Source organism: Macaca mulatta, chromosome 4 (genome assembly GCF_049350105.2).
Source record: "Macaca mulatta isolate MMU2019108-1 chromosome 4, T2T-MMU8v2.0, whole genome shotgun sequence".
Lineage (NCBI taxonomy): Eukaryota > Metazoa > Chordata > Mammalia > Primates > Cercopithecidae > Macaca > Macaca mulatta.
In genome coordinates, this window is record NC_133409.1 from 111,373,267 (window position 1) to 111,397,281 (window position 24,015).

At 36.2% G+C, this 24,015-nt stretch overlaps 1 long non-coding RNA gene across 1 annotated transcript in view; it reads right to left on the reverse strand.

Moving 5' to 3' along the window:
- LOC114677563 (uncharacterized) overlaps positions 1-24,015 on the reverse strand; it is a 573,871-nt gene that overhangs the window by 298,403 nt on the left and 251,453 nt on the right. The window contains exon 2 of the long non-coding RNA XR_003728918.2: positions 10,607-10,661. This is a non-coding gene — a long non-coding RNA (uncharacterized LOC114677563). The remainder of the gene's footprint in view (positions 1-10,606; positions 10,662-24,015) is intronic.

Here is a 24,015-nt window from a genome sequence, read left to right on the forward strand (position 1 = left end):
TACTACAGATAAGTGTATATTCCAAGTTATTTTTTCTTGAAAAAGAGATAATATTTGCCATTATCATCACTTAACAACTTGAGCATCAACAGAGACAGAAACTGTGTGAGGTCTGGAAGCTCAAGAGGAATGTAAGAACTTGATGTGATGTTTCTTCACTGTTACTAAAAGACAAATCCCTGTTCTATGGAATGCTACCCCAAGGAGGCTTCTGACTCTTTAATCATTGTAGAAATAAAAGCAGGTATGTGCTCTGGCTATCCGTTGCCTCACGTCCCTGAATAGAAGAGCCTGTAATGCTGAACAGAAGTTGATGTTTAAAACACTTTCATTTCAGAGTTGAAAGAAAGTATACATAAATAATGAAGATGTTCTTGAGTATGACAACATGAACATAAAAATCATGCGGGTTTATGAACATGTAAAAACAATGGCCAAAATATAATAGAAACAGTAAACAAAAAATAGTCACTATTACTCAATATTGTGAAATTGTCAACAATATTCGAAATTCTACTAACTGACATTCATGCATATATGCATATACAGACAGATTCATAGATTCGTGAACAAAAGGACTTTCTTTGAAACAAATAGTTTGTTTTTAATAAACTTATCTTGGAATAATTTTAGATTGGCAGCAGAGTTCTAAAGATAGTACAGAGTTCTCATATACCCCGGTTTCAGTTTCCCCTACCCTATTGTCTGACTTTACCATGATATATTTTCAAAATGAAGAAACCAACATTGTTACACTACTTTTAACTCAACTCCAGACTTTATTCTTATTTTACAAGTTTTTCCATTTCTGGAAATGTCTGTTCCAGTTCCCAATCCAGGATTCCATATTGCACTTACTTCTTTTTATTATTATTATTATTATTATTATTATTATTATTATACTTTAAGTTCTAGGGTACATGTGCATAACGTGCAGGTTTGTTACATATGTATACTTGTGCCATGTTGGTGTGCTGCACCCATCAACTCGTCAGCACCCATCAACTCGTCATTTACATCAGGTATAACTCCCAATGCAATCCCTCCCCTTTCCCCCCTCCCCATGATAGGCCCCGGTGTGTGATGTTCCCCTTCCCGAGTCCAAGTGATCTCATTGTTCAGTTCCCACCTATGAGTGAGAAAATGCGGTGTTTGGTTTTCTGTTCTTGTGATAGTTTGCTGAGAATGATGGTTTCCAGCTGCATCCATGTCCCTACAAAGGACATGAACTCATCCTTTTTATGGCTGCATAGTATTCCATGGTGTATATGTGCCACATTTTATTAATCCAGTCTGTCACTGATGGACATTTGGGTTGGTTCCAAGTCTTTGCTATTGTGAATAGTGCCGCAATAAACATACGTGTGCATGTGTCTTTATAGCAGCATGATTTATAATCCTTTGGGTATATACCCAGTAATGGGATGGCTGGGTCATATGGTACATCTAGTTCTAGATCCTTGAGGAATCGCCATACTGTTTTCCATAATGGTTGAACTAGTTTACAATCCCACCAACAGTGTAAAAGTGTTCCTATTTCTCCACATCCTCTCCAGCACCTGTTGTTTCCTGACTTTTTAATGATTGCCATTCTAACTGGTGTGAGATGGTAACTCATTGTGGTTTTGATTTGCATTTCTCTGATGGCCAGTGATGATGAGCATTTTTTCATGTGTCTGTTGGCTGTATGAATGTCCTCTTTTGCGAAATGTCTGTTCATATCCTTTGCCCACTTTTTGATGGGGTTGTTTGTTTTTCTCTTGTAAATTTGTTTGAGTTCTTTGTAGGTTCTGGATATTAGCCCTTTGTCAGATGAGTAGATTGCAAAAATTTTCTCCCATTCTGTAGGTTGCCTGTTCACTCTGATGGTAGTTTCTTTTGCTGTGCAGAAGCTCTTCAGTTTAATTAGATCCCATTTGTCAATTTTGGCTTTTGTTGTCATTGCTTTTGGTGTTTTAGACATGAAGTCCTTGCCCATGCCTATGTCCTGAATGGTATTACCTAGGTTTTCTTCTAGGGTTTTTATGGTATTAGGTCTAACATTTAAGTCTCTAATCCATCTTGAATTAATTTTCGTATAAGGAGTAAGGAAAGGATCCAGTTTCAGCTTTCTACTTATGGCTAGCCAATTTTCCCAGCACCATTTATTAAATAGGGAATCCTTTCCCCATTTCTTGCTTTTCTAAGGTTTGTCAAAGATCAGATGGCTGTAGATGTGTGGTATTATTTCTGAGGACTCTGTTCTGTTCCATTGGTCTATATCTCTGTTTTGGCACCAGTACCATGCTGTTTTGGTTACTGTAGCCTAGTAGTGTAGTTTGAAGTCAGGTAGCGTGATGCCTCCAGCTTTGTTCTTTTGACTTAGGATTGTCTTGGAGATGTGGGCTCTTTTTTGGTTCCATATGAACTTTAAAGGAGTTTTTTCCAATTCTGTGAAGAAACTCATTGGTAGCTTGATGGGGATGGCATTGAATCTATAAATTACCTTGGGCAGTATTGCCATTTTCACGATATTGATTCTTCCTATCCATGAGCATGGTATGTTCTTCCATTTGTTTGTGTCCTCTTTTATTTCACTGAGCAATGGTTTGTAGTTCTCCTTGAAGAGGTCCTTTACATCCCTTGTCAGTTGGATTCCTAGGTATTTTATTCTCTTTGAAGCAATTGTGAATGGGAGTTCATTCATGATTTGGCTTTCTGTCTGTCTGTTACTGGTGTATAAGAATGCTTGTGATTTTTGCACATTTATTTTGTATCCTGAGACTTTGCTGAAATTGCTTATCAGCTTAAGGAGATTTGGGCTGAGACAATGGGGTTTTCTAAATATACAATCATGTCATCTGCAAAGAGAGACAATTTGACTTCTTCTTTTCCTAACTGAATACCCTTGATTTCTTTCTCTTGCCTGATTGCCCTAGCCAGAACTTCCAACACTATGTTGAATAGGAGTGGTGAGAGAGGGCATCCCTGTCTTGTGCCAGTTTTCAAAGGGAATTTTTCCAGCTTTTGCCCATTCAGTATGATATTGGCTGTGGGTTTGTCATAAATAGCTCTTATTATTTTGAGATACGTTCCATCAATACCGAATTTATTGAGCGTTTTTAGCATGAAGGGCTGTTGAATTTTGTCAAAGGCCTTTTCTGCATCTATTGAGATAATCATGTGGTTCTTGTCTTTGGTTCTGTTTATATGCTGGATTATGTTTATTGATTTGCGAATGTTGAACCAGCCTTGCATCCCAGGGATGAAGCCCACTTGATCATGGTGGATAAGCTTTTTGATGTGCTGTTGGATCTGGTTTGGCAGTATTTTATTGAGGATTTTTGCATCGATGTTCATCAGGGATATTGGTCTAAAATTCTCTTTTTTTGTTGTGTCTCTGCCAGGCTTTGGTATCAGGATGATGTTGGCCTCATAAAATGAGTTAGGGAGGATTCCCTCTTTTTCTATTGATTGGAATAGTTTCAGAAGGAATGGTACCAGCTCCTCCTTGTACCTCTGGTAGAATTCGGCTGTGAATCCATCTGGTCCTGGACTTTTTTTGGTTGGTAGGCTATTAATTGTTGCCTCAATTTCAGAGCCTGCTTTTGGTCTATTCAGGGATTCAGCTTCTTCCTGGTTTACTTAGGAGAGTTGCACTTACTTCTTATGTCTGAAGAGCTCCTCTAGCTCCTGACAGTTTCTCAGTCTCCCTTTGTTTCATGACCTTGAAGTTTTGAGAAGTACTTATTAGGTATTTTATAGAATGCCATTCAATTTGGGTTTGTCTAGTGTATTTCTTACAATTAAACTGAGGTTATTGGTTTTTGGAAAAATTACACTGAATGTAAAGTACCCTTCTAAATAAGTAATATCAGGGGTAGATGATATGAACATTAGTTGTTACTGGTGATGTTAACCTTGATCATTTGGTTAAGGTGGTGATTACCAGGTTTCTTCACTGTAAAGTTACTGTTTTTCCCTTTCCATACACTATTCTTTGGAAGAAAATCACTAAAATATAAAATATTCAGCAATTGAGTGTGAGTGTTTGGCTCACACTCAAAGGTGGCAAACTTCATCTCCTGGAGAAGGGATTTTAGAAAATTAGGAATTTTTATGTAAGGAATATTTATCTCCTTGCCCCAATATATTTATTCAACAAATCATATTTATCACTATAGATCCATGGATACTTATTTTATATTTTATACTATAATTCAATACTACATTACTCATTTTGTTACTCAAATTGTTTAGCTTTGGCCATTGGGAGCTCTTTCAAATTGGCTTCCATGTCCCTTGAACATAGCTGCATCCTTTTGTTTCTGCTTTTTTTTGTTTTCACAATTTATTTCCTGGTAATGCAAGATGGTGAGACTCATCTTGTACTTTTTCTGCCTCTGCTTTAGACTCAGCCATTTCTCCAAGGACTCCTTGTTCATTTTATTGGAGTTGGACAACGAGTAGAAAAAATGAGCTTTTAACAGAATCAAGATCAGTGTCCTGAAAGGCCATCAAATATATGCCTTCTTTTTTATTTTCATAAGCACTAACACAGTATCAAAATTTAAAAAGTACAATGTAGGCCAGGCGCAGTGGCTCACAACTGTAATCCCAGCACTTTGGGAGGCCAAGGCAGGTGGATCGCAAGGTCAGGAGATCGAGACCATCCTGGCTAACATGGTGAAACCCCATCTCTACTAAAAAAATAATAATAATAATACAAAAAATTAGCTGGGCATGGTGGCAGGTGCCTGTAGTCCCAGCTACTTAGGAGGTTGAGGCAGGAGAATGGCATGAACCCAGGAGGCGGAGTTTTCAGTAAGCAGAGACCATGAGCCACTGCACTCCAGCCTGGGTGACAGAGTGAGACTCCATCTCAAAAAAAAAAAAAAAAAGAAAAGTACAATGTATAGTAACTTTTCAATCAAAACAGAGCCTCACAGGTGGAGGCTGAAAGCCTGCCATTGTTTGTGGTTGCTGTTGTTCAGCAGCTGATACAGGTGTTCTGGTGATGCTACTGTGCTGCTTAGTCACCCTGTACACATTATTATTATTATTATTATTATTATTATTATTTTACTGAATTAATGGTATGTCACATTTTTCACTCTTAAGTGCTTGTATGTGAGTAAGTATAAAACAATTATTAATTATCAGTAGCATATAAATCCAGAGTCAGAAATGATGGTGATGCTAAACACACACAGATTGTCCATGTGGGTGGCTGAGACAGTGACACATTTGTTTTCTGATAGTTCAACATACACAAACTTTGTTTTATACACAAAATTATTTTTAAAAATTTACCTTATTTCACTATTATTGCCCAAGAAAAAAATTTGTTACTATTTATTTTCACTGTAATTTTGAACCTCCCTATGTTGTTCTGAAGCCATTCAACTTTTATAAGAGAACCATTAATTTATTTCTACAATTTCACATCTTTCTAAAAGGACTATCATCTCATTATAACTATTCTGTTTATTAGCCATATGGCCTTGGGAAAATTACGTAACCTCTCTAATCCTGTTCACCTCTCAGGACTCCAGTAAGGTTCCAATGAAATGGCAGACATAGACATACTTCATAAATTATAAAGCACTAGATAATACACATAATGTTTTAGGAAATACAACTATCAGTTTTGTCAACAAATATCTTCCTTAGGGTTGACCTATTTCTTAAAACATGTCATTGTACACCTTTTTCAGTCAGTTATGTCCTGTAATTGAGACAAATAAGTGCATAATTTTACATAGCATAAGCAGCCCTAGCCTTCTTACAACTCACACTTACACCACTTGACAAACTGCTCCCAAGACTGATATTTAACCAGAAACCATCTGTAGGCCCTAATAGTTATTTGTGGTTGCTATTTATTATGACTGGTGATTGATTTCTGTCCTAATGGGTGACTGTACCTTTTCTGATTAGAGACAGATATGCCATACTAGTTGTTGAATATTTTATATGTCACCTTGATCACACACATTTATCTCAGACAGATAATACAAAAATAAGTAGTTCTTTCTTGGCATCCCTACATAAATCTTACTCCAGTCTATGTTTTCTTCTGGCCTGACAGTCCCATGGGTCTCTATTCATGAGGCTCTTAACATGGCTTCAAGATTGTACTTAAGTGTCTCAGCTGAAGACAATCAGGTGGCACTAGGCACAGCCAAGAATGGGGAAAAGGTAAACAAAAGGATAGTGGGCTTCATTAAACCATAAGGGCAGCAAGTCTCTTCAGGACCCTTACAACGTATGATGTAATTTGGTCATATTGATTCTAAAAGACTCCAACTTCCTTAAGTGGCCACTTTAAGGGACAGCAACATAATTTGGCCAGATGAGTTTCAGTAAATTAAAAGAAAGTTTACCTTTATTATTCACACGTAATGAATATTAAGTATGAATAATATTCTAAAATATTCTTTTAAAAAGTATAATCTAATGACTGTTATAGTCCAGAAATGCAATGTAACAGGAGGAAACTGTGGCCAAGGCAAAAACACCTACAATTTCTGAAAGAATAGTTGGACTCAATGAAATAACTTTGTTATAAGCTGTTTACATAGTGTTGGCACAGGGCAGTCCTGTAATAAATGCTTGCTCTTTCATTGATGTATTAACAAAATAAATGCTGTTCTATGCTGAAACTCTGAATCACATTAAATTAGCACTAACATGACAATGAAGCTGCAGAATGGTATATGGGTACATCTCAGGAAAGAGCATTTTCCACTAATAAAATGAAGTAGCAGTGAAGTACCAAACTATAACACAAGAATTGATCTTGTGTGTATGGAGAAGACATCCATGCCAAACATGAGTGTTCATTCTGATTCAAATTTGTGAACTTAAGCAAAAGAAACACTTCGGAGAAATTCATCTTCATGAAAAAGAATTGTCATACCAAAGTCTCGATCTATTTAAAATGGATTTTGTAAATAATATGACTCATTTATTTTACGTATTGTCACTGCGTCTCTACAACAGACAAAGCAAAAGACTTGTTATTACACAGCTTCTACTCTCAAGCAGCTTACAATCAGAATTCAGAATCTCACCTCCCAACCTGTCCTCTTCAATATCCCCATCTCAGTATATTACTCATTTCTCATATAAGGAAGTTATCTTTAAAATCTCCTTCTCTTATGTCCCACAGCCTGTCAAAAATCAAGTCCTGATATTTCTACTTTGTAAATATCTATCAACTTCTTCTGAACCTCTCCATCTCTCTTTCTTCAGCCCTAGTTCAAACCATCATCATCCTCTCTCTTCTGGATCCCTCTGGCTGAGAACTCAGGCAGTGAAACCAGATTGTCTGAATTGAATTCCTGGCTCTGCCATTTAATATATGTGGAACCTTGGTAAAATTGTTCCTTTTCTGCTATGGTTTGAATGTTTATGTGGTCTAAAATTTATATGTTGAAACTTGTAAACCAAAAACGTATCTGAGATAAGTCTCAATCAATATAGTGTATTTTGCCAAGGTTAAGGATGCGCCTGAGACACAGCCTCAGGAGGTCCTAACAACTTGTGCCCAAGATGGTAAGGGTACAGCTTGGTTTTATACATTTTGGGAGACATGAAACATCAATCAATGCGTGTAAGATGTACAGGGGTTTGGTATGGAAACACAAGACAACTTGAAACAGAAGCTTCCAGGTCATAGATAGATTTAAAGATTTTCTGATTGGCAATTGGTTGAAAGAGTTATTATCTAAAGACCTGGAATCAATAGAAAGGAATGTCTGGGTTACAATAAGGGGTTGTGGGGCTGGGCACGGTGGCTCACGCCTGTAATCCCAGAATTTTGGGAGGTGGAGGCGGGCGGATCACGAGGTCAAGAGTTCGAGACCAGCCTGGCCAACATGGCAAAACTCCATCTCTACTAAAAATACAAAAATTAGCCGGTCATGATGGTACACACCTATAATCCCAGCTACTTAGGAGGCTGAGGCAGTAGAATCACTTGAACCCGGGAGGTGGAGGTTGCAGTGAGCCAAGATCACGCCATTGTACTCCAGCCTGGGTGACAAGAGCAAGGCTCCATCTCAAAAATAAATAAATTAATTAATTAAAATAAAATAAAGTAAGGGATTGTAGAAACCAAGGTTTTATCATGCAGATGAAAGCTCCAGGTAGCAGGATTTCAGAGAAAATAGACTGTTAATGTTTCTTATCAGATTTAAAGAGTCTGTTCTATCAGTCTTAAGATCTCTGTGTTGATGTTTGTGAAGCATGTCTGACCCCCATTTCCCATCATGGCCTAAACTAGTTTTTCCGAATAATTTGGAATGCCCTTGGCCAAAGGGAGAGGTGGGCTTAGAATTGACTTCGACTTTTATTTCTGGTTTACAAACTTAATCACCAATGTGATATTACAATGTGAGGCCTTTGGGAGGAGATGAGATCATGAGAGTGGAGCCCTTATGAATGTGATTAGTTACCCTTATAAGAAAAGCCCAAGAGGTCTGCCTTGTCCCCTTCCACCAAATAAGAACACTGCCAGAAGTCACTATCTGTGTACCAGAAAGTAGGCCCTTACCACACGTTAAATCTGCTGGCACCTTGACCTCGGATTTCGCAACCTCCACATCTGTGACAAACACATTTCTATTGTTTACAAGCCACCCACCTTACTGTATTTTGTTATGCAAGCCCAAATGGACTCAGACATCTTCCTTGTGCCTCAATTTGCTCATAGTTAACAGGAAAAATAAAATGGCCTACCTCATTATGATGATTTAATTAGCCATTACATTGTGTAAAGTCCTTAGAAGAAAGCCTGGCAACAAGTATTCAACACATTTTAGATAGCCTTCCCTGCTGCAATAACTTAAAAACATTAATCTGCATTTTTGCCCACTTGGCGTTATTATTTTGTTTTGGTTTTTGGTATATCCAGAGTGATTTCTCCTCTTCTTAAACAAAATCCTGATTGTGTCAAGACCTCGTTTCAATGACTTCCCATTATTCTTATGTTTAACCAAAATCCTTAATATTGCCTACAGGTTCCTGCATGATCTGGCTTTTTTTTTTTTTTTTAATCCTCAATATCTGCCAGCTTTTGTTAAATTAATAATAATGCTCAACAAACAACTCCCCCAAATCTCAGTGACTTAAAATTTCAAGGGGTCATTTTTGCTCACATTACACACCAAATCTGGGCCAGCTAATCTCTGAGACTCTTCTCTAGCATGTGAGGGCAATTTTCACCACTGTCTTCACATTTGGGGATGAAGGGTGAAAGATCCACCTGGGTTCAGTGCATGCTGGTCTATCAAGGCAGAGGGCAGGAAAGAGAATCCTAGTTAAGCCATGCCATTGCATCGAAAGCACTAGCTCATGTATGAAAAAATATTATGTCTATTCATATTCCAATGTCCAAAAATATATAATAAGGCCAAGCCCAAAGTCTAGGCAGGGAAGCATCCAAGGGCAGAAAAGGAATACATAATTGTGAAAGAATATATAATTCAGCACACTTGGTGAGCTCCACCATATTGGTCTCTGTTTCTTTCCTCATGTGTTAGTGTCTTGCTTTAAGTTCTTGCCACATGCAGTCTGTCTAGAATGTTCTCTTTCCTGCTCTTCATCTTCTACAAATATATAAAAAATTCCATCTGTTAGATTTTCCCCCATAGCACTTTTCAGAATGGTAAGTGCAAAAATAATTGATTCACTGATTCTTGAATGTCTTCCTCTCCACCACCAAATCTAAATTTGAATAAAAGTGAAAGCTATTTGGGGACAGAAAAGGTGTTAAATCTCTTCTGAAAGATCACCATTTGAGTAATATTTGAATTGCCTAAGGACACGGAGATTGACATTTTGATTAACAAACGCCCATCAGACACTTGAGGCAAGGCTATGAATTTAATCCAGTTTCCACTCTCTACTTTTGACTTCATGGTGAAGATAAAGCCCAAAGGACTTTGGAATTAAGACAACAATAAAAATTGAGATTACCTTGCAAGCAGTAATAAAAACAAGAAGTTATAGGTACCACAATAACAGGAAATCTGTTTTTGGAACATCAAAGATTTTTAAGAATACCATTATTCCCATTCTGTTTTCTGTCAGGATTCTGGAACTTTTATTTTTCTTGCAGCACAGGGGAAATTAGAATGAAGTTAAAATCTATTTGTTATTGACAGTATACTTTCTTTTCATATTGAAAACATCAGTGATCTCATCACGCTAGTTTTGCTTTTCCCTTCTAATGTATATATTTTTAAAAAAACAGCATATTTTCCACTTGCATATAACAGTGGGTTGCACATTCCTGCGGTCCTTAGGAATTATTCTAAAATTGACTGCAGTGGGGGTTTCCTTTGACACTTAACCATGTCACTTCAAAGACTATTTTTAATTATGTGCCCAAGAGAAAACACAGTTTCTGGTTTTAATTTATTTATAATCATGAAGCCTAGCAAAATCTTTAAAAAAAATAAAAATAAAAACTCTTCCTGGACAAGAAGGGCTATAGTTTCCCACCCCTCTCCCTTTGCAATATAACAATGGTGGAATACCAAGAAACAGAATGAACACAACGTACATCTTGACCTCAATGCAGTCACGTCAAAGAACAGAGGTAATGTAAGAAACTCACTCAGCTTTCAACGTGCTTCTCCTGGGGATTGCATAGCATCATGAAGCGCAGTTCTCTGGGAAGGAAAAAGAAAGCAGAGCCTGCTTTATACTCATATGCATCTCTATGTATATTAGTGTGTGTGTTTTACATTACATTAAATCTTTTGTTGGCTTTCAGACTCTCTCTGAGTGAAAGTGCACAACCAACACCTACACTGTCAAAGTTCACTATTTTCCTTCTAGTCTAGTTTACATATTGCTGCTAGAACCCTTTCATCATGTCACTCGAGGACTCTAAAATCTCCAACAGCTTTCCACCACCTATAGGACCAAGTTCAAACACCATACCTTGTCATTATATTGCATCATTCTCCCTCTGCCAAGGTATCTCCACATTTGCCTCCACAGGAGTCTTCTCCTTCATCTAGACCCAGTCCTCATTGACCCTTGAGTGCCCCTGCTCTTTTTCAGCCTTCCTTTATGTTGTTTCCTATATCTCTTCATTAATTACATGGAACCCATCAAGGTCCATTTAAGACTACACGTATTTACCATTTCACTGAACTAGTGTACCTTTCTTCTTTCTGTGACCAATAATGGCACTTCTTCATATACGACATTGCATTGTTACTCAATTGATTCATAGCCATGCATCAGCAGCCTCTGTTAAACTATATTCTCAGATGATGTAAAAAGTCTGATTTTTTTATCTTTGTTGTACCCATTATACCTATTGATGCTAAACATAACAATACATGCATTACTAAATCTCAGGTATTTTTAAAAGTATATACATAAGTAAAGTTAAATATGTATAAGTATAGTATAAGAGAGGATTATAGTTCTGCAATTTCCCTTCTTCCTCTTTCATAAAAAGGTTTTTTTTGGTATATTTCTCAAAGAAGGGTTATAAGTTCCCCTATGTGTGATCAACAGAAATGAGAACCAGGATGAGCCTTTGAGTGCATACCCAAGGCACATGCTAGTTCTCCACCAACAAAGAAAAGAAATAGTACAGGGTTGGTTTCATAACTCTTCTTGGATGAACTGTGACAAGTATGAAAAATTCATACTCTCTGTAGTCATTCCCATTGCAGAGCATAGGGACATGGAGGGCAGGAGCAAAGGTAAAATATTATAATCATCATGTTAGATAACTTTCTCCTGGATCTGTTTCCTGCTAGATAAGACCAAAATGAAATTTAGTTTGACCATTCACAAACCAGAGCTCCTCAGGTAGTTTATTTAATGTAGCCCTGTGAACTGAAGTTTGGGGAGCTATTGCAGGAGTAGCTCTTCTCAGGAGACTGTTCAGAGAGTCCAGGTACCACTCTGACACCGTTCTATCATATTGGCTCTGCAATTCCAGTTGAAATTAGCATAGAATTTTGCCAATGAAAGCAAGCTGCAGTGGTCTTTTTCTTAACACTTGGAACCCTTACTTGGAAAATAAGATGCTGGCGAGAGTTGAGGGTCTTGAGGTGCACGTTGTTGCAGAAGGTTTTCTGCCATCCTTGCTGTGGCAACTGTGAAGGAGGGTGGCACATAAATGAGTCACCTACCAGGTAAATTGCCAGAAAAAATACAGGGCACCCAGTAGAATTTGAATTTCAGATAAACATCAAATAGTTTTTTTAACATAATTTGTAGAGTATTTCTCATGCAATATTTGTGACATTTAACACATTTATAATTATCTGAATTCAAACTGAGCACCAGTTTATTAAATCTGGCAATCATGTAGACAGATGGTTAAGATGCTTTTATCATGGCAGAAGTAAATAACACTTCCCATAGAATTTTTAGGTCCCTTATCAAAAACACATCTTTTATGAGCCTATCAACTGTTACAGTTGACACTTTCCTTTTAGAAATCAAATAATGCGACATTTGTCTAAAATATGAACTATACTGGAAGAAGAAAATGCCATTGCTAAAACTTAAAATTCTCTATTTTTGCCATCCCATCTCTCAAGTAGAAATACTTAGTATCTTGATTTAGAGAAAACTCAGTAATGATAAAATAACTACTATCAAACTCAGCATCCATATGTAGAGGATTGTGACAAGGAGGGTACATCTCATTTTTAAGCAGGTATACAAAAATTGTTATTGAAAAACCATTTCTAAAAAAAACTTCATGGTTCCAGCTAAGTCAGTCAGTCTTATAATGGGCTCCTTCCATCCTCTCTGACAGTCTTTAGTCAAGACAGTCTTTAGTCTTGACTTTAGTCTTGACTGACTTTACCAGCCTCAGGATACAGGCTATGTATCACACACTAGCATCAACAGGTGCAGGAAGCCCTGCTCTGCAGCCTCAAATGTACATTTCTGGATGGATCTTTCTCATTTGCTGTTATTCTTTCTAAATAACAAAAATCTGTTCCTGACTTCTCAGCATGGTTGGTTATCATCAATGAATAAAACTCCAAAGAAAACAAAAGACATCACCCAATTTGGATTCTGCTCAGTAAAAATTAGTATCTTTAGTGAATGCAGGACTGTGAAACTGGCTGCTTTTCCATGACTGTGGTAACATCTGGTAATGCGTATTATGTCCTGATCCACACGAAAAGATCTGAGAAGAGCAGCAAGGATGGGACGACAGTTTAGCCAGAGATTTGGAAAGAGCCATGTGCATAGACAAGAAGTATGCTTGACCTATTTTGTTTTACTTGGAAGATTCACACTACCAATCCCATGGTTTTGGATAAAATGTTAAAGTGTTTACCTAAGAAGTTTTGACTGACAAGTTGATGACTGATTTATAAATTAAATCAGGTCAAGAAGACACTTGATTGGTAAGTATGTGCTGGTTGCTGTGCTTACTAAAAGTTAGGGAGACACTCAAAATGAGAGCCATTTAGAAAGATTGACTGAAAATTATAGCTTTGTAGAACTTACGTCCTGGGGAGTTCAGATGAAACTAGAATTGGCCTTATGTATATAGCCTAATTTTTTTCCAAATTAAACATATTATTTAATCATGTATTTTACTTTGGAAGCATCTTAGAAGAGTTTAAGGGTATTGTTTTCTATTAATGCTATTCCACTGACTAGAATTCTTTTCCACAACCAACCCTATTTCTGAAGTAAAAGTGGCTTTCCTCAGCCTTTAGAATCTGTTTCCAAAGCTCAAAAGGCAGGTGCCACCTGGTGGAAATTTATTAGAAATCATTTTGATTCCTACTGGGCCATGGAAAAGCTGTACACTTTTCTCTTTTAAAAATGCACATATGGAGGCTGAAGCAAGAGAATCGCTTGAACCCAGGAAGCAGAGGTTGCAGTGAGCTATCGCCCCACTGCACTCCAGCCTGAATGACAAAGAGAGACTCCATCTAAAAAATAACTAAATAATTTTAAAATGCATTTATTTCTTGTCAGTGAACAGAAGTTATTCCTGTCACTTCAGAAGTTTATTTTCATAAATTATGTAATTTTCAATGAGATCTGTCATTGAAAAACACAAAGATTTGGAAGGTGGGAAGACAAAGCTGAGAGAGAAGTCATGTCATGTCACAGGGCTCCCTAAGTCAGCAATAATATAGGGAACATGGTGAGAGGAGTTTACAAGGTTCCATTTGATTACCCTAAGTGATTGTCCATAGCAAGTCTCGCTTCTGCCAGGATTTATTCAGCAGTACAAAATTATATCCTATTTCCTTCCTAAGAAATAGAAAACTAAGAGAAAGAAAAACAAACTTTTAATTATTGCATAACTTTTAATTTTTTTCAAATTACAAAACATACTTAATCATCTAAATAAAGAAGGAGCAATTAGTCTGAGTACCTTCCATTTATGTGTGTCATGTTTAAGTTATTCTCAAGAGAACATTAGTTAAATAATTAGAGCTGTGTTGCTAAGCAAAGCATTTCAGAAAGAACTATTTACTTCTTGTTAATTCAAAGAATGAAAGCAAAGAGAAACAAAGAGAGAAAACAATAGCCTGAGAGAAAAAGAGAGAGAGAGAGAAGGCATGTGAGAGAACCAAAATAAGAGAGAAAATGTAAGGGAACAAAGGAAGAAAAAAAGGAAAGGAGTGGGGAGGGAGGAAAAAACGAGGAGGTTGGTAATAATTAGGTCATTGTTGTGGTTATTTAAGGACTACATAAGCAATATTCACATCTCTGAGAAATCAAACTGAGGAACTTCTTTCTGAGGACTGTCAATTCCCCACTTGTTAGGTTTTTAACAACTTGAGTGACAAATCTTCAGCAAGTTTGAGGTTTTGACTTGTGTAAAGAGAATGTCTGAATTCTTGGGGAAAGTGTGTAGTGTCATAACTAATGTCCAAATATAAGTAGTACTTCTAAAGTAAACAGATTTACAGGAAGTTTTCAGGGACTTCGAAGGTTCTGTAAATACTCGTTTTACTTATCCCTGCACACTGGCTTGAAAGACTGTTCTCTTTTTCACTAGCAAAAGTTAATGAGCCACTTCTGAACTTGTATGGAAGCTAAGGCCAAGAATTTAAGTTTATGTCACTGAGCTAATACGTTTTAAAAATAATTATTATTTTAGTAAAATCAGTAACATCCTTTTCATTGCCTTCCTATTACTTTTACAGAGTAGGTCTCAGTTCATCGTTGTTAGCACACAAGAAGCATCTGAGAAGAGTTTTTTTCATAGTTCCCGGCTATGAACGGAGAACTCAAGTTTCTCAGTTCACAGCTGTTAGCGCACAAGCTGCTCAGTTGTTAGCAGCTGCTTGTGTGCAAACTATGAATTGAGAAACCTGAAAAAAAAACTTTCAAGCGAGTTTTCAGGGGTAGGTAAAAAGACTGTTTACAGAACCTTCGAGGTCTCTGAAAACTGCCTCTAAATCTGTTAACTTAAGAAGTACTCATATTTGGACATTAGTTATGGCCTTACACACTTTCTCCAAGAATTCAGATACTCTCTTTACACAAGTCAAAACCTAGAACTTGCTGAAGATTTGTGACCCAAGTTGTCAAAACTTAACAAGTGGGCAAGTGACAATCGTCTCAAGAAGGAAGCCTATACCACAGGAAATTACAAGGGTCAGTGCAAAGGATCCATTCCAGTATTGTGTTACTTACCACTAAAGTACCCTTACAGACACACAACAAGTCTATAACTGGAGCAAAGTTTATCAACTCTGCCCACCATCGACAGATTACAAATGTATTCATTTTAGCCTTAACCATTGCCTCACATATTATACTAATCTGCTAAGGCATGTGTTATGTGGTTGTGCTTAGATTTGAGAAGGTTTAAGAACAGGAAAAATTAGTACATAGTAGATTGTTACCAATGTTTACTAATAGCCTGTTCTCTACTTCTAAATATACAAAAATTGTGCTTCTCTATCTCTTTGAAGGCAACAGTGGTGATGGGCCTTCATTTTGCCGCCCCCTCCCCGCCCCCCCGCCAAAAAAAAAATATGAGGGAAAATAATACACATCATTTGTAGAGGAAGCATTTGATTTCAAGTGCTTAACTCCTGCCCCCATTACCCCAGGAGCTGAAAACTATGAAGCAATACATTGAAATGGAGCCAGGATAGGATAGTGAGGAGTGGCTTTGTGGAACAGACACCCAACCTCCACAAGTGACCCACAGTGGACATGTAACAGGAGCACCTAAGTAAACTTTGGGTGTGTTAAGCTATTGAGATTTTGGCATTTTTTGTTGCTTGAGCATAAATTATCCTAACACATTGTCTTTTCCAATAAAGTGAAAAAGAAATGAGAGGCTTAGAAATGCAAATAAAAAGAGACACATGACTATGCTGAAAATAAAAATGATTGCGTTTTTAAATAAGTGATAAGAAAATGAAAAAAGATTGTACACACAGAATAAGCATTTCAACTGTAAGAATATTTCTAAATATAGAGATAGTATTATACCACATGTGAAGAATTATACCACATGTGAAGAATTCTATTTCCTGTATGCCGATACACTATTTTAATTATTTATTAATTTAGAAAGAATATATACTTATTTGTTGTCTTTCTTTCATTTTTCTGCATTTTGTCTTCTTTCTTCATCTTCTTTACATACTTTGAAGGTCACTTCACCACCTCTTCTCTTCCATACTCAGACTTCATTTGCTAGTCTAATATAGTTTACAAAAGTTTCAAGGCTAAGTAGATTAAAGTACTTTGTGGCAGGATACTTAAGAAACAGCTATACTTTCTGACAAAGTTACTATTAGATGTATTCACACAGACATTACTTTTCTTTTTCGTTTGTTTGGTTTTTTTATTTATTATTATTATTATACTTTAAGTTCTAGGGTACATGTGCATAACGTGCAGGTTTGTTACATATGTATACTTGTGCCATGTTGGTGTGCTGCACCCATCAACTCGTCAGCACCCATCAACTCGTCATTTACATCAGGTATAACTCCCAATGCAATCCCTCCACCCCCCCGACTGGATTAAGAAAATGTGGCACATATACACCATGGAATACTATGGTCTCTTTGTTCTTAAGGTCACAGTGACTAAGTTAGGTTCAAGTCCAGAATACATTTGTATGTAATAGACTAGTAACTAATTCTCCAAAGGTTTACAACTTTGCATATTCTCTTCCTAAATATGTCTTTTTTATTAGGAATCTTTTTACAAAAGTGGTCACTATTATACATTTTGTGGCTAACAATACTTACATATACTGCTTGAACCCATGTTACCAGACAGAAGTTATGCTTGTGATATAAACTTTGTCGATTTTATTTCACCTGATTAGCCTTTAATTTCTCAAAGTTCTACATATCTCCTAAATTAACAGGATGTTTCTCCCTTTGTGAATAGCCATCTCTTGCTGAATATTATCAGTTAACTGGAAATAGAATACTATGCAGCCATTAAAAAGGATGAGTTTGTGTCCTTTGTAGGGACATGGATGCAGCTGGAAACCATCATTCTTAGCAAACTATCACAAGAACAGAAAACCAAACACCGCATGTTCTCACTCATAGGTGGGAACTGAACAATGAGATCACTTGGACATTACTTTTCTAAATAGAATTATAGACTTCAGGATGGGAGCTATGGCGTGGAAATGAGGGAGTTTTACTAAGAGTTCACCTTTGGTCTTAAGTAAAAATAACCACTGTAAAAATTTCCAACGAGTCTTCATTCCATTTGTAATTAAACTACATTGACCAAAGAGATGTCAGTAATTTCTAATGCACACCACTGTGCTTTACACAGATCTCATCATTGGAAAATTTTTCTTTAAAAAATTGACACCCAAGGATATTTTATCCAGTGAAATTATCCTTCACAAATGAAGGAGAAATAAAGTCTTTTATAGATAAGCAAATACCAAGGAAATTCATCACCACTTTACTGGTCCTACAAGAGATACTCTAGGGGGCCCTAAAATTGAAAGTGAAAGAATCACAGTTACCATCATGAAAACAAAAATGTATAAAATTCACTGGTAAAGCAAACATAGAAATAAGGAAGAAAAAAGACTCAGATGGTACCTCTATAGAAAACTACCAAACCATAAGAATAGTAAGCAAAAAAAAAAAAAAAAAAAAAAAAAAAAAAAAAAAGAAAGGATTAAAGAATATACAAAACAACCATAAAACTAACAATATGATAGAAACGAAACCTCACCAATAACTTTGAATGTAAACACATCAATTATCCACTGAAAAGATAGAGACTGGCTAAATGAATTAACAAAACATAATCAACTATATGCTGTCTACAAAAACAACAAGGGATTAAAAAAAGATATTCCCCAGCCAGGGATGGTGTCTTATGCCTGTAATTCTAGCACTGAGGAGGCCAGATTGCTTTAACCCAGGAGTTCAAGACCAGCCTGGGCAACATGGTGAAATCCCATCCCTATAGAAAAATACAAAAATTAATTGGGTGTGGTGGCATGCTCCTGTAGTCTCAGCTACTCAGGAGGCCGAGGTGGGAAGATTACCTGAGCCCAAAGAGGTATAGGAAGCACTGAGCCATGATCTTGCCTCTGCCTCCAGCCTAGGTGACAAAGGGAGACCCCCAACTCAAAAAAAGAGAGACAAAAATAAAAGACAAAGGTTTTCTATGCAAACAGAAACCAAAAGTGAGCAGAAGTAGTTATATTTATATCAGATACAACAGACCTTAAGTCAAAAAGAGTTTTAAAAGACAAAGAAAATCATTACCTAGTGTTAAAGAGATCAATTCAGCAAGAGGATACAATAATAATTCTACATATGTATGCACCTAACACTGGAGCACCTAGATGTATAAAGCAAATATTACTAGATCTAGAGAGAGAGACAGACCCCAATATAATAATAGTGGGCAATTCCAACACCCTCAACTCAGCATTAAAAAAAAATCATCTAGATAAAAATAGCAACCAAGAAACACTGGATTGAAGCTGGACTTTTGACCGATGGACTTAACAGACATTTTTACCCAATATCTGCAGAATACATATTCTTCTCATCAGTGCATGGAATATTCTCCAGGATATTTTTTAGACCACAAAATAAGTTTCAATAAATTTTAGAAGACTGAAATCACGTCAAGTATCTTCTCAGACCACAATGGAATAAAACTAGGAGTCAATACCAAGAGGAACTTTGGAAATTCTATAAATACATGGAAATTAAACAACATGCTTCTGAATGATCACTGGGTCTATGAAAAAAAGTTAAGAGGAAAATTTTAAAATTTATTGAAACAACTGAAAATGGAAATTAAACATATCCAAACCTGTGGGATACAGCAAAGCTAAGAGGAAAGTTTATAGCAATAAACACCTATATCAAAAAAGTAGAAAGATTTCAAATAAACAATCTAAGAATGTACCTCGAAAATTACAAAAGCAAGAATAAACCACATTCAAAATTACTAAAACAAAAAATACAATAAAGATCACAGCAGAACTAAATGAAATAGAGACAAAAAATAAATACTAAGAATCAACCAAAAGAAAAGTTGGTTTTCCAGGACGGGCGCAGCGGCTCATGCCTATAATCCCAGGACTTTGGGAGGCCGAGGCAGGTGGATCATCTGAGGTCTGTAGTTGGAGACCAGCCTGGCCAACATGATGAAACCCCAACTCTACTAAAAAAAAAAAAATATACAAAATATTAGCCAGGCGTGGTGGTGGGCACCTGTAAGGCCAGCTACTCAGGAGGCTGAGGCAGGAGAATAGCTTGAACCTGGAAGGCAGAGGTTGCAGTGAGCTGAAATTGCACCACTGAACTCCATCTAGCCTGGGTAACAAGAGTGAAACTTCATCTCAAAAGAAAAAGAAAACAAAAAAAAGAAAAGTTTGTTCTCCAAAAGATAAACAAAATTGATAAACTGCAAGCAAGATTAACCAAGAAAATAAAATATGCAAAATCATAAATGAAAAGGGAAACATTATAACTGATATTACAGAAATACCAGAAGATCAGGACTATTATGAACAAGTATACACTAACAAACTAGAAAACCCAGAGGAAATGGATAAGTTCCTGGATACACACAACCTGTGAAGACTGTGTGTATGGACAAATACAACCTATGAAGACTAAAAAACAGAAAACTTGAACAGATCAATAATAAAAAGTATTCCAATAACAAAAATAAAAAAAGCCCAGGACTTAATTCAATGTTGAATTCTACCAAATATGTAAAGAAGAACTAACAACAATCCTCCTCAAACTACTCCAAAACGCATTCTCCTGAATGCGTTCTATGAAGCCAGCATCACCATGAGACCAAAACCCAACAAGGGCACAACCAAAAAAGAAAACTACAGGCCAATATCCCTGAGATATAGATGGAAAAGTCCTCAACAAAATACAACAGACAAAATCTAACAGCATATCAAAAAGATAATACACCATAATTAAGCCAGATTTATCCCAGGGGTGCAAGAATAGTTCAACATATGCAAATCAATAAACTTCATACATCACATTGATAAAAGGGAAGACAAAAACCATATGATTATCTCAATAGGTGCAGAAAAGCATTTGATAAAACTCAACATCCTTCCATGATAAAAAAGGAAATGAATAATAAAGGCCACATATCAAAAACCCACAGATAACATCATACTGAATGAGAAAAAGTTGAAAGCCTTTTCACTAAGAATTGGAACAAGACAAGGATACTCACTTTCACCACTCCTATTCAACATAGTACTCGAAGTCCTAGCTACAGAAATTAAGCAAGATAATAAATACAGGACATACAAACTGGAAAAGTGGAAGTCCAATTGTCCCTCTGCAAATGGCACATTCTTATATTTAGAAAAAAAATAGAGGACTCCATCAGAAAACTCTTAGAACTGAAAAACACATTCAGTAAAGTTGGAGGATAGAAAATCAACATACAATATTCAGTAGTATGCAGAAATAACAAAATGATGACAAAGAAATCACGAAGGCAATCCCATTGACAATAGCTACAAAAATATATATTGAATTCCTAGGAATAAGTTTAACTAAGAAAGTGTAAGATGCCTACTAGGCATCTTCAAAACACTAATTAAAGAAATTGAAGAAGACAAAAACAAAAGCAAAGGCATCCCATGGTCACACATCAGAAAAATTAGCATATTTAAAATGACCATACTGCCCCCCAGATCTCTAGATTCAATGCAATCCCTGTCAAAATATCAATGCTATTTTTCACAGAAATGGAAAAAGCAAACCTAAAATTTGTATGGAACCAAAAAAGAGCCAGAATAGCCAAAGTAATCTTGAGCAAAAGAATAAAGCTGGAGGCATCACATCACCTGACTTCAAAACATATTATAAGGATATAGTAATATCAAAATGGATTGGTTTAAGTATAAAAATAGATACATAGACCAATGGAACAGAACAGAGAACCCAGAAATAAATCTACATATTTATAGTCAAATAATATTTGACAAAGCTGCTAAAAACATACATTGGAGAAAACATCTGCAACAAATGATGCTGGAAAAACTGGATAACCATGTGAAGGAGAATGATACTACATCTTTATCTCTCCCCTTATACAAAAGTAAACTCAAGGTAGATTAAAGACTTAAATGTAAAAGCCAAAACTTCACTAGAAGAAAATATAGGGAAAACTCTTCAGGACATTGGTCTAGGCAAAGATTTTATGGCTAAGACCTCAAAAGCACAGGCAACAGGTATAACTCCCAATGCAATCCCTCCCCACTCCCCCCTCCCCCCTCTCCATGATAGGCCCCGGTGTGTGATGTTCCCCTTCCCGAGTCCAAGTGATCTCATAATGATGAGTTGATGGGTGCTGATGAGTTGATGGGTGCAGCACACCAACATGGCACAAGTATACATATGTAACAAACCTGCACGTTACGCACATGTACCCTAGAACTTAAAGTATAATAATAATAATAAATAAATTTTAAAAAAAAAGAAACCATGAAAGCAAAAAAAAAAAAACAATGGCAACAAAAACAAAAACAGACAAATGTTACTATATTAAACTAAAAATCTTCTGCACAGCAAGAGAAACAATTAATAGAGTAAACAGACAACCTCTTAAATTGGAGAAAATATTTGCAATCTACTTACCTAACAAGAGACTAATATACAGAATATACAAGGAACTCAAACAACTCAACAGTAAAAAAAATCAAATAATCCCATAAAAAGTGAGCAAGGAACGTGAATTTTTCATGTTCAAAAGAAGACATTTTTCAAAAGAAGACAAAGAAATGGTCAACAGGTATATGAAAAAATATGTTCAATGTCACTAATCATCAAGGTAATGCAAATCGAAACCACAATGAGACTATCATCTTACCCCAATCAGAAAGACTATTATTAAAATAAAGACAAAAGGTAACAGGCACTGGCAAGTATGTGGAGAAATGGGAACTCATTCACTGTTGGTGGGAATGTAAATTTGTACAGTCACTATGGAAAACAGTATGGAGATTTTTTTAAAAAAAACTAAACATAAAGCTACCATAAAGTCCAACAACCCCATTACAAGTATTAATCCAAAGGAAAAGAAATCAGCATATAAAGGGGATACATGCACTACATGCACTTGCATGTTTATCATAACTCTATTCATGATAGCAAAGATACGCAATGAACCTAAGTGTTCATCAATGAATGAATGAATCAATGAAGGAGGAAAATGCGGTATACATAAACAGTGGAATACTACTTGGCCATAAAAATAATGAAATCATGTCATGTGCAGCAAGATGGATAGAACTGAGGTTGTAATGTTGAGGGAAATATGCCAGGCACAGAAAGACAAATACTGCATGTTCTCATTCATATGTGGGAGCAAAAAGCTTGACCTCATGGACATAGAGAATAGAGTGATAGATACCAGAGACTGGGAATGGTGGATGAGTGGCAATGGGAATGAAGAGAAGCTGGTTAATGGGTACAAACATACAGTTAGACAGAGTAAGTTCTCACGTTGTACAGCAGAATGGGATGCCTATATTTAGCAGAAGTACTTGGTATATTTTAAAGTAACTAGAAGAGAGAACTTGAAATGATACTAACATGTAGAAATTATAAACACTCAAGGTGATGGATATGCCAAATATACTGACTTGACCATTATACATTTATGCATGTAACAAACATTCCCATGTACTGCATTAATAAGTAAAATAGTATGCATCAATAAAAGTGAGGAAAAAAGAATATTCTATTTATATTCAGCCTGCATCTGCCTTGATTTGGTTTTTATTGGTCAGTATTTCTTGTGTTGGCCAGAAGTACACAAAGCAAAGGAGGTAGTGAGCTACAGTGGTTAAATACTAGTCCTCTGGGGTCAAAATATCCAGGTACAAATCCTGGCCCCACCATTTAGTATCTGTGTGTCTGCAGGAAAATTACTGAACTTCTTTATGCCTCAATTTCTCCATCTGGAAAACAGAAATGATCTGAGAATATAAACAATTATGTCTGCATCAAAATGTTGATTTGCACTTAAATTGAGCAATAATCACATAATTAGTGTTACCTGGATTATAACTTCCTCTTCCAAATTACAACCATTCAAATATGTGTTTCTTCTGCAAGCTAAGTATCTCCATTTTCTTTATCACTTACTACCTATTCTTTAAAGCTTTAATTTTGTGTAAGAGGCAACGGTTTTGATTATGGAACAGAAAGATGTCCGCAAAGATTTCAGAGGATTTGAGTAAATCATCCAGAAAGGGAACAGCAATGTGGCCCTTCTCTGGGCATAAATAAAGGCTTAGAAAATAATCATATTTCAGACATTAGAGAGTACTCCAATTTAATCACTTGCAGGCAAAATAATGTGGAAATATTGCTCTTGAGCTCATATTTATCTAGTTCAAACAGATAAATGCTGTATCTGGTATTCAGATTATGGTCCTTCGAAATAATTTGCATTTTACTGTTGTAGTAATCTGTCAATATATAAAAACGCAGTGTTTTCTCCCTAAATGTTTTATCTTCAAAATGTTGTTTTCTTCCAAAA